The following is a 15,236-nucleotide window of genomic DNA, read 5'->3' as shown; positions in this document are numbered from 1 at the left end:
AGATGTACCATGTTCTTGGATTGGAAGAATCAACATTGTGAAAATGACTCTACTACCCAAAGCAATCTACAGATTCAATGCAATCCCTATCAAACTACCACTGGCATTTTTCACAGAACTAGAACAAAACATTTCACAATTTGTATGGAAACACAAAAGACCCCGAATAGCCAAAGCAATCTTGAGAACGAAAAACGGAGCTGGAGGAATCAGGCTCCCTGACTTCAGACTATACTACAAAGCTACAGTAATCAAGACAGTATGGTACTGGCACAAAAACAGAAAGATAGATCAATGGAACAGGATAGAAAGCCCAGAGATAAACCCACGGACATATGGTCACCTTATCTTTGATAAAGGAGGCAGGAATGTACAGTGGAGAAAGGACAGTCTCTTCAATAAGTGGTGCTGGGAAAACTGGACAGGGACATGTAAAAGTATGAGATTAGATCACTCCCTAACACCATACACAAAAATTAGCTCAAAATGGATTAAAGACCTAAATGTAAGGCCAGACACTATCAAACTCCTAGAGGAAAACATAGGCAGAACACTCTATGACATAAATCACAGCAAGATCCTTTTTGACCCACCTCCTAGAGAAATGGAAATAAAGACAAAAATAAACACATGGGACCTAATGAAACTTCAAAGCTTTTGCACAGCAAAGGAAACCATAAACAAGACGAAAAGACAACCCTCAGAATGGGAGAAAATATTTGCAAATGAAGCAACTGACAAAGGATTAATCTCCAAAATTTATAAGCAGCTCATGCAGCTCAATAACAAAAAAACAAACAACCCAATCCAAAAATGGGCAGAAGACCTAAATAGACATTTCTCCACAGAAGATATACAGACAGCCAACAAACACATGAAAGGATGCTCAACATCTTTACTCATTAGAGAAATGCAAATCAAAACTACAATGAGATATCATCTCACACCAGTCAGAATGGCCATCATCAAAAAATCTAGAAACAATAAATGCTGGAGAGGGTGTGGAAAAAAGGGAACACTCTTGCACTGCTGCTGGGAATGTGAATTGGTACAGCCACTATGGAGAACGGTATGGAGGTTCCTTAAAAAACTACAAATAGAACTACCATATGACCCAGCAATCCCACTACTGGGCATATACCCTGAGAAAACCATAATTCAAAAATAGACATGTACCAAAATGTTCATAGCAGCCCTATTTACAATAGCCCGGAGATGGAAACAACCTAAGTGTCCATCATCGGATGAATGGATAAAGAAGATGTGGCACATATATACAATGGAATATTACTCAGCCATAAAAAGAAACGAAATTGAGCTATTTGTAATGAGGTAGATGGACGTAGAGTCTGTCATACAGAGTGAAGTAAGTCAGAAAGAGAAAGACAAATACTGTATGCTGACACATATATATGGAATTTAAGAAAAAAAATGTCATGCAGCACATAGGGGTAAGACAGGAATAAAGACACAGACCTACTAGAGCATGGACTTGAGGATATGGGGAGGGGGAAGGGTAAGCTGTGACAAAGTGAAAGAGCGGCATGGACATATATACACTACCAAACGTAAGGTAGATAGCTAGTGGGAAGCAGCCGCATAGCACAGGGAGATCAGCTCGGTTCTTTGTGACCGCCTGGAGGGGTGGGATAGGGAGGGTGGGAGGGAGACGCAAAAGGGAGGGGATATGGGAACATATGTATATGTATAACTGATTAAATTTGTAAAATAAAAAAATAAATAAATAAATAAAAAAGTAAAACAAAAAAAATAAATTAAAAAAATAAAAAATAAAATAAAAATATAATACTCTTAGAAGAAAACATAAATTGGGAGATTGGGATTGACATATATACACTAATATGTTTAAAACTGATCACTAATTAGAACCTGCTGTATAGCACAGGGAACTCCATCTCCCTGTACAGTAGAAACTAGCACAACATTGTAAAACAACAATACCCCAATTAAAAAAAAAAAAAAAGAAGAAGAAAACATAAGAAAAACTTTGTGACATTGGATTTGTCAGTGACTTTTTAGATATGACACCAAAAGCAAGGCAACAAAAGAAAAATAAGTCTGATATCATCAAAATTATAAACTTTTGTGCATCAAAGGACACTATCAACAGAGTGGAAGGTGACCCAGAGAATGAGAGAAAATATTTACAATTCCTATAGAGGATAGGGGATTAATATCAAGAATACATAAATAACTCTTACACCTCAACAATATTAAAAGAGACAACATAATTCAAAAATGGGCAAGGGACTCAAGTAGACATTTCTCCAAAAACGATATACAAATGACCAATAAGCACAAAAAAGGATGCTCAATATCACTTATCATTAGGAAAATACAAAACAAATCAATAATATATTACTTCACACCTGCTAGGATGCTCTTATTTAAAAAAAGAAAATATCCAGGGCTTCCCTGGTGGCACAGTGGTTGAGAGTCTACCTGCCGATGCAGGGGACACGGTTCGTGCCCTGGTCTGGGAGGATCCCACATGCCGTGGAGTGGCTGGGCCCGTGAGCCATGGCCGCTGAGCCTGCGCGTCTGGAGCCTCTGCTCCACAACAGGAGAGGCCACAACAGTGAGAGGCTCGCATACAGCAAAAAAAGAAAAAAAAAAGAAAAAACCCACAAAATGATACAAAATAACAAGTGTTGGTGAGGAGGTAGAGACATTGGAACTCCTATACATTGCTGGTGGGGATGTAAAGTGGTGTAACTTCTAAGGAAAACTGTGTGGAGGTTTCTCAAAAACTTAAAAAGAATTACCACATGATCCAGCAATTCCACCTCTGAGTGTAAACCCCAAAGAGTTGAAAGCAGGGTCTTGAAGAGATTTTTGGACACCCATGTTCATAGCAGCATTCTTCACAATAGCCAAGAAGCGGAAGCAACCAAGTGTCAATGGATAAACAAAATGTGATATATACATACAATGGAATATTATTCAGCCTTAAAAAGGAAGGAAATTCTGACACATGCTACAACCTGGATAAACCTAGAAAACATTATGTTAAGTAAAATAAACCACAAAAGGACAAGTCCTATGTAATTCCACTTATATGAGGTACCTAGAATAGTGAAAATCACAGAGACAGAAAGTAGAATGGTGGTTACCAGGAGCTAGGGAGAGGGTGGAGTAGGGACTTAGTGTTTAATGAGTACAGAGTTTCATTTGTGGAAGATGAGGAAGTTCAGAATGTGGCTGGTGGTGATGGTTTGCAACAGTGTGAATATACTTAACATCACTGAATTACACACTTAAACATGGTTACAATTGTAAATTTCATGTTATGTATATTTTAACACACACACACACACAGTCTGGTAACAATACTCTTTCACTCCCATTTGCCTGAGAAATTCTTTAAACCTTCAATTCAATTCAAACTTCAAAATTTGGCTTCCACCCTCCCTCCCAGGACTGTATTAACTGCTAATTCCCTCTCCCACCTGAAGCTCTGGCCACATTGTTAGTTGCTGTGTTCCAATATTTCCCTGCTCTGTCCTCCTTCACTTTTTGGCATTTCCTAAAGTTGCTCCCTTTACCTGGAATGACCTACATTCCTCCCCATCTCCACTTTAAAATCCCATCTATTCTTCAAGAGTCAATATTATCTCCTTCAGTGTTGTAACCTCAGTTCCTCTATTTCAGTACTCTTCACCATAGGCTTTGTTGGCATTTTTTCACATTTCTTTTTTGAAAAATCTTAAACCCTCTGAATGCTCTCTCTCTCTCTCTCTCTATATATATATATATATATATATATATATTTAAAATCAGTCACAGAGTTTAGCCTGTAGTAGATAATAGGTAAATGTTTATCAAATGAATGAAGCATTCTTCACAAAAGAGGTCCTTAATGGGAAAACTGAGAAAACTTTGGTCTATTTTGATCTTCCCAAAAATCTCAAAAGAAATTGAAAGCACTAAATGTCCATTAACAGATGAATGGATAAAGAAGATGTGGTATATACATATATACAATGGAATATTACTCAGCCATAAAAAAGAATGAAATAGTGCCATTTGCAGCAACATGGATGGACCTAGAGATTATCATACAAAGTGAAGTAAGTCAGGCAGAGAAAGACAAATATTATGTGATATCACTTATATGTGGAATCTAAAAAAAAATACAAATCAACTTATTTACGAAACAGAAAGAGACTCACAGACATAGAAGACAAACCTACAGTTACCAAAGGGGAAAGGGGAGGGGGAGGGAAACATTAGGAGTATGGGATTAATAGGTACACACCACTATATATAAAATAGATAAACAACAAGGACTTACTGTATAGCACATGGAACTATATTCAATATCTTGTAATAATGTATAATGGAAAAGAATCTGAAACTGTACACCTGAAACTAACACAAGATTATAAATCAATTATAGTTTGATAAATAAAAAAAGAAATTGAAAGCATTAGATGAAATTTTGCAAATTTCTGTCAATGTTTTATATATCCTGGCCACCATGGTGAGCAAAATGACATTCAGAATAAGCAGAATTTGTCTGCAGATGCATTTCTTAAGAGATTTTGTTTTGTTTTGTTTTTTTGTGAACTAAGATTTAAGCGTCATATGATGTAATGTGTAATGAGCAGTTCCTCTGAAAACTGCACTTTTGTGTATTCACAACCATTTTAGACGTATTAGGTAAACACCCCTGAAAGCCAATGTAGAACGTGAGCAGATGGGAAAGCAGTTAGTCATTTGCTTACTGCTTGGTTTTGAAAGTGATGCCCTTGCTCACGTAAATGGTCAGTTTAATAAATTCAACTAAAGGCAATAAAAGTGTGATTTGGGTGGGTAGGGGGAGTATTACGTAAGATATAAACTGCATATTCAAAGAACGCAGTGGAACAGGCCTTAAATCATCTCCTGTGAAACAGGAAGACCTCCTTAGCAGAGTGTTTTCTAAAAATACAATTAGAAAAAAAAAATGTTTTTAAGTGAGTCAGGAAGTAGCCATTAACTCCTAGAAAGTGGTGACTTAGTGGGAGTAGGGGAGGCAGACTTGATCAGGAATAATATCTAGTAGTTGGGGTCCAGGTTACCACCCGGATATTACTCTGCCTGGGATCCTTTATTTTTTATTAAAAAAATTTTTTAAACATATTTATTGGAGTATAATTGCTTTACAATGGTGTGTTGGTTTCTGCTTTATAACAAAGTGAATCAGCTATTCGTATACATATATCCCCATATCCCCTCCCTCTTGCGTCTCCCGCCCACCCTCCCTGTCCCACCCCTCCAGGTGGTCACAAAGCACTGAGCTAATCTCCCTGTGCAATGCAGCTGCTTCCCACTAGCCATCTATTTTACATTAGGTAGTGTATATATGTCCTGGGATCCTATATTAAGTCAACCTTTCAGGAGGTGTTGTTTTGAGATGAACATGAATGGAGACAGTACTATGGAAATAAGGCTATTAGAATTAGTGAGAGCCAAAATAAGATTTTTTGGGAGGCCATGCCACACGGCTTGCAGGATCTTAGTTCCCTGACCAGGGGTTGAACCCGGGCCCACTGCAGTGAAAGCCCTAAACCCTGGAGTCCTAACCACTGGACTGCCAGGGAATTCCCCAAAATAAGATCTTTTTGTTTTGTTTTGTTTTGTTTTGTTTTTGGAAAACAGACATAAATGACTCATTTATTAAACCTTTTACTTAGTAGAAAAACAAAGTAACAGCACTAACAACAAAAATTTCGTCTTAGATTTTGCTTTGTGCATTAAACACTTATTGCAGTTTTGAAAATATGTTAACATTTTAGTGCTTTCTATGGATTTTAAAAATAATTTTCATTATACAATTAAACTTATTATGAACTGTAATAATTAGCTTTAACACAGATGCAATTTGTAAGAAACATTCATAGGTAGTATCCATCAAAAATATGGAATGCTTCACGAATTTGCGTGTCATCCTTGCGCAGGGGCCATGCTAATCTTCTCTGTATCGTTCCAATTTTAGTATATGTGCTGCCGAAGCAAGCACCCAAAATAAGATCTTTAAGAAAATAATTGAAACAAAAAACCACAACATAGATACAGAAAAATGCACAAGTCGCAAATGTTATAAGATGAACACACCTGTATGACCAGCACCCATCTCAAGAAAGACAACAGTTCCAGCACTCCTAAGGCCCCCTGATGTAACTGTAACCCCTCTCTCCTCACTTCTAACAGAATATACTCGCTTGCCTACTTTTGAACTTTATATCAGCGGAATCATTCAGTATGTAAAAAAACATGTTAAAAAATAAAATTATCAAGTTCAATATGAATAAGAAGAAGCACTTTAAAATATGCCCATCCACCAGTTTGGTTTGAGGGAGGGTAGAGGTAAGAAGCGTGAGAGATGACCACTTACATCCTCATGGGTTTGCCAGTGATGCTGTTGTTGGGATCTGTAAGTGCTGGTAATTATGCCACACAAGCCACCAAACGGATTAAACTTTTCAAGCTGGTGGATGAATCATTCACTTAATCCTTTCAATCTGAAAAGGCAGCCTACAGAACCCCATTTGGTCTTAGCATGTGGATGGTAAAACCTGGCAGATTCCTGAGCTCTGAGCTGGTGTCACTCACAAAATGGGCTGTAAGAAGCTAATTAGGCAAGGGGGAAAGAGGGGGAGGTATAAAGTGGGAGATTGGGATTGACATATACACACTATTAAAATAGATAACTAATAGATAACTAATAAGGACCTACTGTATAGCACAGGGAATTCTACTCAATACTCTGTAATGACTTATATGGGAAAAGAATCTAAAAAAGAGTGGATATATGTATGTGTATAACTGATTCACTTTATTGTACACCTGAAACTAACACAACATTGTAAATCAACTATACTCCAATAAAAAAAAATTTTTTAAGTAGTTACTTCCGTTTGATGGGTCCAATCAGAGCATTATTTCAAATGCATAAAGTCCATATGATTACAGAACTGAAAGGCCCCACGAAGGATGCAGGCAGGGCTAATAGCTGAGTAAAATAGGGATCTGTTAGCCAAAGTAGGGAAGGATGGCTACTGGGGAGAAACCCACAGTGTCTGCCATGATGTCACCGTCATGATTGCCATTACATAATCACAGTGACAGCAGACAGCCCAGCTCTTGGGGGCTGAAGTGGTAAAAACCCACAAAAGGATGTTCTCTGTTTATTTTCATGGGCGGGAAAGAATGCTGCCCACCCCGACCAACTCCAGGGGGAATGTATGAGATTCTTAGGGCTGCTCTAACAAAGTACAGAAGCCGGGTGGCTTCAAACAACAGAAACTTGTTGTCTCACAGTTTTCTGGAGGCTAGAAGTCCAAAATCAAGGTGTCGTCAGGTCCATGCTCCCTATGAAATCTGTCGCGGAGAATCCTTCCTCTCCTCCCGGCTGTCAATCCTTGTGTTCCTTGGTTCCTTGGCTTGCTCTGTAGCACATCAGTGCCTCACATGGCTTTCTCCCCTCATGTTCAGTATCTCTTCTCTTCTTCTAAGGACACCAGTCATATTGAACTAGCGGACCACCTTCCTCCAGTATGACCTTATCGTAACTTGACTAGTTGCATCTACAATGACCCTATTTCCAATAAGGTCACATCCCGAGGTACTGGGAGTTAGGACTTCAGCAGGGGGATCATTGGAGGCATTGCCTCCTCACAGGCTTTGGGGGCTGCAGAGCTAGAACTGGAAAATGGCCTTGGATAAATATTTGCTGTTAATCTCTAGGCCATGAAATACCACTCAAAAGTTTATGAGGGGCATAATTAAGAGCAACAGGGAAGCTGGTAAAACTTGAAACTCTAGAGCTGGGTATGAATCCAGTTTTGCCGTTACTGGTAATGTAATTAGTTTCCCCTCTGTAAAATAAGAAGAGCAGTGACTGCAAATGAGTATTAAAAGAGGCAATTTATGTAAAGTGCTGAGCTCCACATTGGCCCGTACTAGGCTGTCAACACTGAGAGCAGACTGATGCGTCAGTTTTCTCAGAGGGTTAAAAGGTAGGGGGCATATTTTCATGCAAGACATTGCTAGCAATTTTGGATAGATGGGACTTTTTTTCTTATCAGTTTTTTTCTTTTCAAAATCTCTCTTCGTCCTATCATTTTGGGGATGCTTAATTTCTTCCCCCAAGCTACATATGTAACACTCTTACATTTTCTTTTGCCATATTCTTCCAACTTCAAACTTATCTCCAACACATGAATTAGAAAGTCTATTAGCTTGATATTACTGTGGTTTCTGCAGGTCCTATAGAACTGAAGCCAATCTGATAGGCAGTAAATTAGGTCCCCAAGGTTGGAGTTAAGCAAGGACAAAGATTACTACTACAGAACATTTCAGCATGTGTTTGGAAAAAAAAAAAAGGCCAGAGCAAAATTTTCAATCTGAAGTGCACACTGAATCCATGATATAGTTTAGAAACCTAATTATAACAGCTGCCATTTATTGAGCAGTTACTATGTACCAAAGGTAATTCTAAAGATTGTATATATTTTAGTTCATTTACTTTTTACAGCAACTCCATGAATTAGGTAGTGTTATTAGCTGCATTTTACAGATTGGGAAACTGGAGCAGAGAGAGGTTATAGAACATGTCCAGGGTCACACAGCTGGTGGAGTTGTAATTGAAGGCAGTCTGACTTGAGGGCCCATGTGAATAGCTACTATGTTATTCTAGCATTTAAGCAGGAAAGCTCATGGTGAGTCTGTTGGGATCTGGGCACCCAAGCTGGGTTTGTGCCTTGCTCACCTGTCTGCAGTGTGATTCCTCAATGTTAGTTAACCTTGTCTAGACAGAATTTTACATGCCATCCATGTTGAACTTCATGGTGTTTGGCTCAGGTTCCTCCTCTCTTTCAGAGCATGCTAGCTGTGTGGTTACAGGTTACACACTAAATTGTCCCTGTGAGAAAGTGTGCTGGCTTTCCATGGCCTGGGAGGTAAATGAGCAGAGTCAATAATCAGCATCAGTAAGGTCAGACTTGGTAGTTACAAGTGAACTAGAGCTCAGTGTAGCCAATGGAATCATCCAGTCATCCACAATTAATGCCAATGAATGAGTACACGAGTATATCCCATAGACATCTGTGTCTACTAAGTGCCAGGTATCATGCCGGGTAGGGGGCTATACGGGTAAACAAGACATAGTTTCTGAAATCTAGGCACTCATGGTTCATGGGAGAGGCAGCTAGAGAAGTAAGTCAGCAAAGAAAGCACAAGGAAATGATGGCCTTAGAAGTTGGGATAAAATACCATGGAAGTACAGAGGTTGGAGAGGAAGGCAAGAAAACAAACGAACTTTTCAGCTGTGCCTGGCACAGTGCAGATGTGTCTACCAGGCAGAGAAGAGAATGGTGTGCTTCTCAGTTGGTGTCCCTGAACCTTGTCTCAGAATCATGCAAGATACTTATTAAAGAAGCAGATTCCCAGGTCCCACTCCAGACTTTTGAATCCAAATCCTTGGAGTTGTGGTCCAAGAATCACCATTTTAAAGGAGGCTAAATTTTGCTATCTGCAGTGTCATGCTGCATGAAATCGAGGGTTCTGACAGTAGCTGTTCTCTGCAGGTTTGGGATTGGGAGGTAGAGTGTTTTGAACAGAGAGTACAGAGAAAATGGCAAGAAATGACACATTAAGGGTGGATTGAGGGCTTCCCTGGTGGTGCAGTGGTTAAGAATCAGCCTGCCAATGCAGGGGACACGGTTCAAGCCCGGGAAGATCCCACATGCCGCGGAGCAGCTAAGCCCATGTGCCACAACTACTGAGCCTGCGCTCTGGAGCCCGCGAGTCACAACTGCTGAAGCCTGTGTGCCTAGAGCCCGCGCTCTGCAGCAGGAGAGGCCACCGCAATGAGAAGCCTGCGTACCGCAACCAAGAGTAGCCCTCGCTCGCTGCAGCTAGAGAAAGCCAGCGCACAGCGGCGAAGACGCAATGCAGACATAAATAAATAAATATTTTTTTTTAAAAAAGGGTAGATTGAGGCCAGATTTTGAAAATTCTTAAGTAAGGATGTTGGACTTTACCTTGCAAGCAATGGGGCCCCAGGGAAGATGCTGAAGCAAGGGTATGACATGGTCAAATCCTGGATTTGGAATGGGTGAGAGGAGAAAAGCTAGGAAGTATGATTAGCACACTCTTAGGATAGCCTGCTGATAGAGTGACCAGCCAAAGCAGGCCCAGTGGAGTGTTTCCTTTTAAAGATAATATAAGCATGTTACAGAAAACAGAAGGGAGATGAAATTATCCCATGATTTACCAGCATATTAGGTATCTTACACATAGTCAATGATTGATAAATATTTGCAGGATGAATAATTAATGATTTAGTCAGTGCCATCGTGTGCCAGCCCTGTGCTGAATGTTTTATATAAATTACCTTACTTAATCCTCAGGACAATATGGTGAGATACCTATTACATTTTACAGATGAGAAAAACTTAGTCTTAGAGAACTTAAGCAACTCACCCAAGGTCACAAAGGTAATAAGCAGCAAAGCCGAGTTGCAAACACAGACAATCTGATGCCAGAGCTCGTGCACTTAACCATTAGGCACACTGCCCTGCCAGGAACAAGGGCATTTCCTCATGGTGTCTTCTTATGTGCATATATTTTACATATTTATCATCATTATGTATAAAATTTTATATCCTATTATACCCAAAGCATTCTGCCATGTTATAAAGTGTTTTCATCAATCTGGTTTTTAATGGGTGTATGCTCATCCACTGAATGGAAATAGATTACCAATTTTACTCACTATCTTCATTGTTGGTATTTTGGTCTTTCCTCAGTTTTCACTTACTAGTGAAAACTGTGAAAACATAATATAGCAACAAACATGTTCATGCATATAATCTTTTCCATATATAGAGTTATTCCCATAGACTAGATTTCTAGAAACAGAATTGCCACCAGATCGAAGGCCTCATTGCAACTATGAGCGCTTGATTCACATTTTGCCAAATGTCAAGTTGGAAATGTTTTACCAGTTCCCGTAGTCACTGTGCATCATACAGCCCCATGCAGAGTATGAGATTCTCAATTTCAGCCCACCTTCTTTGCATTAAGCATCACTTTAAAAAAATCCCTCTTATTTAAAATGTTTAAAACGATATATTATGTGTAATCTGCATTCGTTTGATTACTAGTAGGGTTGCCTATTTTCCCATATCCATGATGAATTACATTTCCTGTTTTGCGAATTATCTGCTGTGCATTTCACCTGTTTATCTTCTGGAGAACTTTTAAGAGTCATTTCCCAGGTAGACTATCCAGATTTGGGGAAGATATTGGGGTGAGAGGATGAAGGAGAGTGGAAAGACAGGATGTGAGAAAATCTTCATCACTGATTGCTAAAATGGCCAAACACCTTCTCAAGATCAGAATCAACCTAACTATCAATAACTGGGAAGATGAAAAAATAACCCCTCTTTCCTTAGATACAAATTGTGCTGTACCAATTAAACAATTCGTACATAGAAAAAGTTAAACTCAGAGTGTTAACTTTCTTCTAAAGAAAGACAACGTTGATGAGTGTGTGCAAGATTCCCACTGAAAGGCCTAAAGTATAGAACTGATACACTTAATTATTCCACAATTTTAGAGAACAAAGCCTAACCAGTATTTCCCCAAAGTGATCTGCCTACCACAGGTGTGCTGATTTAGGTAGTACCTGAATGAATACTGTTTAACAGTTATCTACTTGTTTTAACATGTATTAGGAAAAATATAACCTGCTCATCAATCTGTGTGATTTCACAGATATCATTGCAAAGAATGGCACAAAGTTAAAAAAAAAAAAAAAGCATGAATCAACTGAAAGAAGCAAATAACTATACAGGTGATAATACTTGGTTAGAACAAAAAGCACAAGGTTGGCATCCTAGTAATTAAAGTTGTGGAAACACAGCTTTACATCACCATCACTGATATACATACTGAGCGTCCATTATATATCAGATGCTGTGCTTGGGGCCAAGGATACAGAGATAAAGGAATGTGCTTCTTCTTCTAAGAGTTCACAGTCAAAGCAAGAGAAGACATGTAAACTGGTAAATGTGGGAAGTCTGTACTGTTGGGAAGGCAGGGTATACACAAAACAGCCAGAAAATGATAGACAACAGTGGTGAGTTAGAATGAGACCAACAGCAGAGGCTACATATTTGCATATTACAAATATCTTTCTGCTTGTTTCCTTTCACAATGTTGTTGCCTGGCAAGATGAAACCAAAATTTTCCTTCCTTCCTTCTTTCTCTCCTTCCATTTTTTTTTCTTCTTATCCTCATTCTCTCAGACTACCCCTCTAGTTCCAGGTTTGTTTTACATGCTACCAAATTGCTTGCCCAATAAATGAGGCACCCAGGATATCCAGGTGTGTGCCACAGGGCATTCGAGAGATAAATTATGTGTATGCACCTGGTACAACAGCCTCAACTGGTAAATCAAGTCTCTGTTCTTCTCACCCTGATGATTTCCTCTTTAAAATTCATCTTGGAGGAAGTTGTGTAACATTATTTTCCACTCAGCTTTGCATAACTGCTGGCCACCTTGAGGACTGTGAGTCCTGCTGGCTGTGGGGATGGGGGAAGGGGAAATATTCCTGGATGATGGTTCCCCAGTTAAAATCGATAACATGACCTTGAAAGGATTATAGTGACCTTTAGAGGACCAGTGAGATGTGTTGTTAGCAGCATCCCTGAATAGGTGTGGGCACCTGCTATGAGCAAGCTGTCATGTAAAGTATTCTGGGAATGAAATAGAGGCACAAAAGTCTCTGCCCTCAAGGACAATACAAAGAGGCTGGCTGGAGAAATAATTATATATATATATGAATAATAGCACTAATTAAGGGAGCATGTGATAAATGCACAGGACATATACAGAAGAGAGATCATTTCTGATATAGGAGATCTGGGGAGAACAGAGATTTGAGCTTTTCCGAATCTCTATTCTGACTGACTGAACAAATCAACAAATGGGCCTTGGGGGAATCTTTGGATGAAATTTCAATAGACACAGAGAGAAAATGAGGGCATATGATTAGAAGTGGGCAGACAGAGTGGGGAAGGAATAAACCAAGATATGAAGAGTGGAAAGCACATGATTTATTTGGGAGACAAGAAGTACTTGGGTACGTGAGCAGACCAGGCTATGGTGGAAGTTTATTTAGGGGACTTGTGGGTGGAAAGCCTGGAAGGTAGATTAAAGGACCCATCTCAAGGGTGATGGGGAGCCATTGGCTTTTTGTAGGAATTGTGAGAGTGATATTGCATTTGTTCTTTGGGAACATTATAGTGACAGCTGTTCAGAGCAGAGTTGGGAGAGGAAGAAACTAGAGATAGGAAACCAGTTGGGCAGCTATTGCCATAGCCAGTTAAGAGCTAATGAGGGCCAGATGAGGGCTGTGGTGATGAGAATGAGAGAGAGGCAAAGGATGCAAGAGGCATTTTGGAAATAAAATTACCATATCCTGGCAACTGGTTGGATCTAGAGGGTCAAAGAGAGAATTGGAAGATGGCCTTAATGTGGAGGCTGGAGGAGAGTAGAAGTGCCACTAATTGAGGTAGAATTGCTGGTTTCTGAGGAATGTTTGGGAGTCTCCTTCATCTATCATGGGTTTAAGCAAAACAGGGCCTGGTTTTTTTTGGGGGGGGGTTGTGAGGTTTTTTTTGCAGTATGTGGGCCTCTCACTGCTGCGGCCTCTGCCGTTGCGAAGCACAGGCTCCGGATGCGCAGGCTCAGCGGCCATGGCTCACGGGCCCAGCCCCTCCGCAGCATGTGGGATCTTCCCGGACCGGGGCACGAACCCATGTTCCCTGCATCGGCAGGTGGACTCTCAACCACTGCGCCACCAGGGAAGCCCAACAGGGCCTGTTTTTGATGGAACCATTCATCACTGTCTGTGCCTGGAGGAACAGGGGTGCTAATGGTTAACAGAAGACAAACTGCAATTTTCTGATGATGAGAAGAAACTCATAGACAGTAGGAAGGAGGACTTGGAAGTGCTTAAAACACCACTAGGTATCATTCTTGTGACCTGAGAAATGAGTATCTTCAACACTTTTACCCCTGTGCTTGCCAACTCTGTGCCCAGAGCCCTGTGATTTCAGATTCTCCTCTTGGAGCTGTTCACCAAGGCCACAGTCAAAACTGACCAGGGCCCTGATCTCTGTTAGGTGGTAGTTACCTAGGAATTCATTCATTCATTCATTCAAAAAATAGTGAGTGTCTTCCATGGCCAGGCACTGTTCTAGACATGTCATTGATAAGATTGTAGCAGCAAACAAAACAGACAAAATTCTTGCCCTCATGGACCAGCATTTTAGTGGGGGAAGCAGATCATGAGTAAAACAAATAAGCAGGGCTTCCCTGGTGGCGCAATGGTTGAGAGTCCGTCTGCTGATGCAGGGGACACGGGTTCGTGCCCCGGTCTGGGAAGATCCCACATGCCGCGGAGGGGCTAGGCCCGTGAGCCATGGCTGCTGACCCTGCACGTCCGGAGCCTGTGCTCCACAACGGGAGAGGCCACAACAGTGAGAGGCCCGCGTACCGCCCCAAAAAAAAAGTAAAAGATGTGTTAGACAGTGGTAAGTGCTATGGAGAAAGATAAAGCAAGAAAGGAGGCTAGGAATTGCTGGGTGGGAAAACTGCTGTTTCAAATAAGGTAGTTAGGCCAGCCTCACTGACAAAATGACATTTGAGTAAAGACTTGTAGGAGAGGAGAGGGTGAGCCATGGTATACCCAGAGAAGAACATTCTAGTTGGAGGGAACAGCAAATACAAAACCCCTGAGTTAGATGCATGCCTGAAGTGTTTGAACGATTGTCAGAAGGCCAGCAGGGATTGAGCAGAATGAGGGAGACGTGGAAAGTAGTGAACAGCCATGTTTGAAAGGACAGCCCATCCTTGCTCACTACATCTTAGCTGGGATCTTCTGCAGATGATGCCTGAATCATAGAGTGGCCCTAAAAATGGGAATTTTAGTCACTGGGAAGGAGATGTACTTGGCCAACTTTTACATGTGGGTGGAGCTTGCTCTGCAAAGAACCAAGTCAACGTCTGGGCACAGGAAGGAAGAAAGAGGTTTTTGGTCAGAAAACACCAAAGCTTTTGTTCCATTTGGTAGAGGTGACACCAGTGATGGCGTTCCCCCTGCCCCCCTTCCTTGTACCGTTATGGGTGGCAGGAGGCCTGGGCTCTTCTTAGCAGT

At 40.6% G+C, this 15,236-nt stretch overlaps 1 non-coding gene across 1 annotated transcript; it reads right to left on the bottom strand.

Moving 5' to 3' along the window:
- Positions 1-5,918: 5,918 nt before the first annotated feature.
- On the bottom strand, positions 5,919-6,025 carry LOC132501228 (U6 spliceosomal RNA). Its single transcript, XR_009534198.1, has one exon. It is a non-coding gene; the product is annotated as a U6 spliceosomal RNA (small nuclear RNA).
- Between the last annotated feature and the right edge of the window lie 9,211 nt (positions 6,026-15,236).

Source organism: Mesoplodon densirostris, chromosome 1 (assembly GCF_025265405.1).
Source record: "Mesoplodon densirostris isolate mMesDen1 chromosome 1, mMesDen1 primary haplotype, whole genome shotgun sequence".
NCBI classification, from domain to species: Eukaryota; Metazoa; Chordata; class Mammalia; order Artiodactyla; family Ziphiidae; genus Mesoplodon; species Mesoplodon densirostris.
The sequence above is the reverse complement of the archived record's forward strand: the minus strand, read 5'-3'. Positions and strand labels throughout refer to the sequence as shown.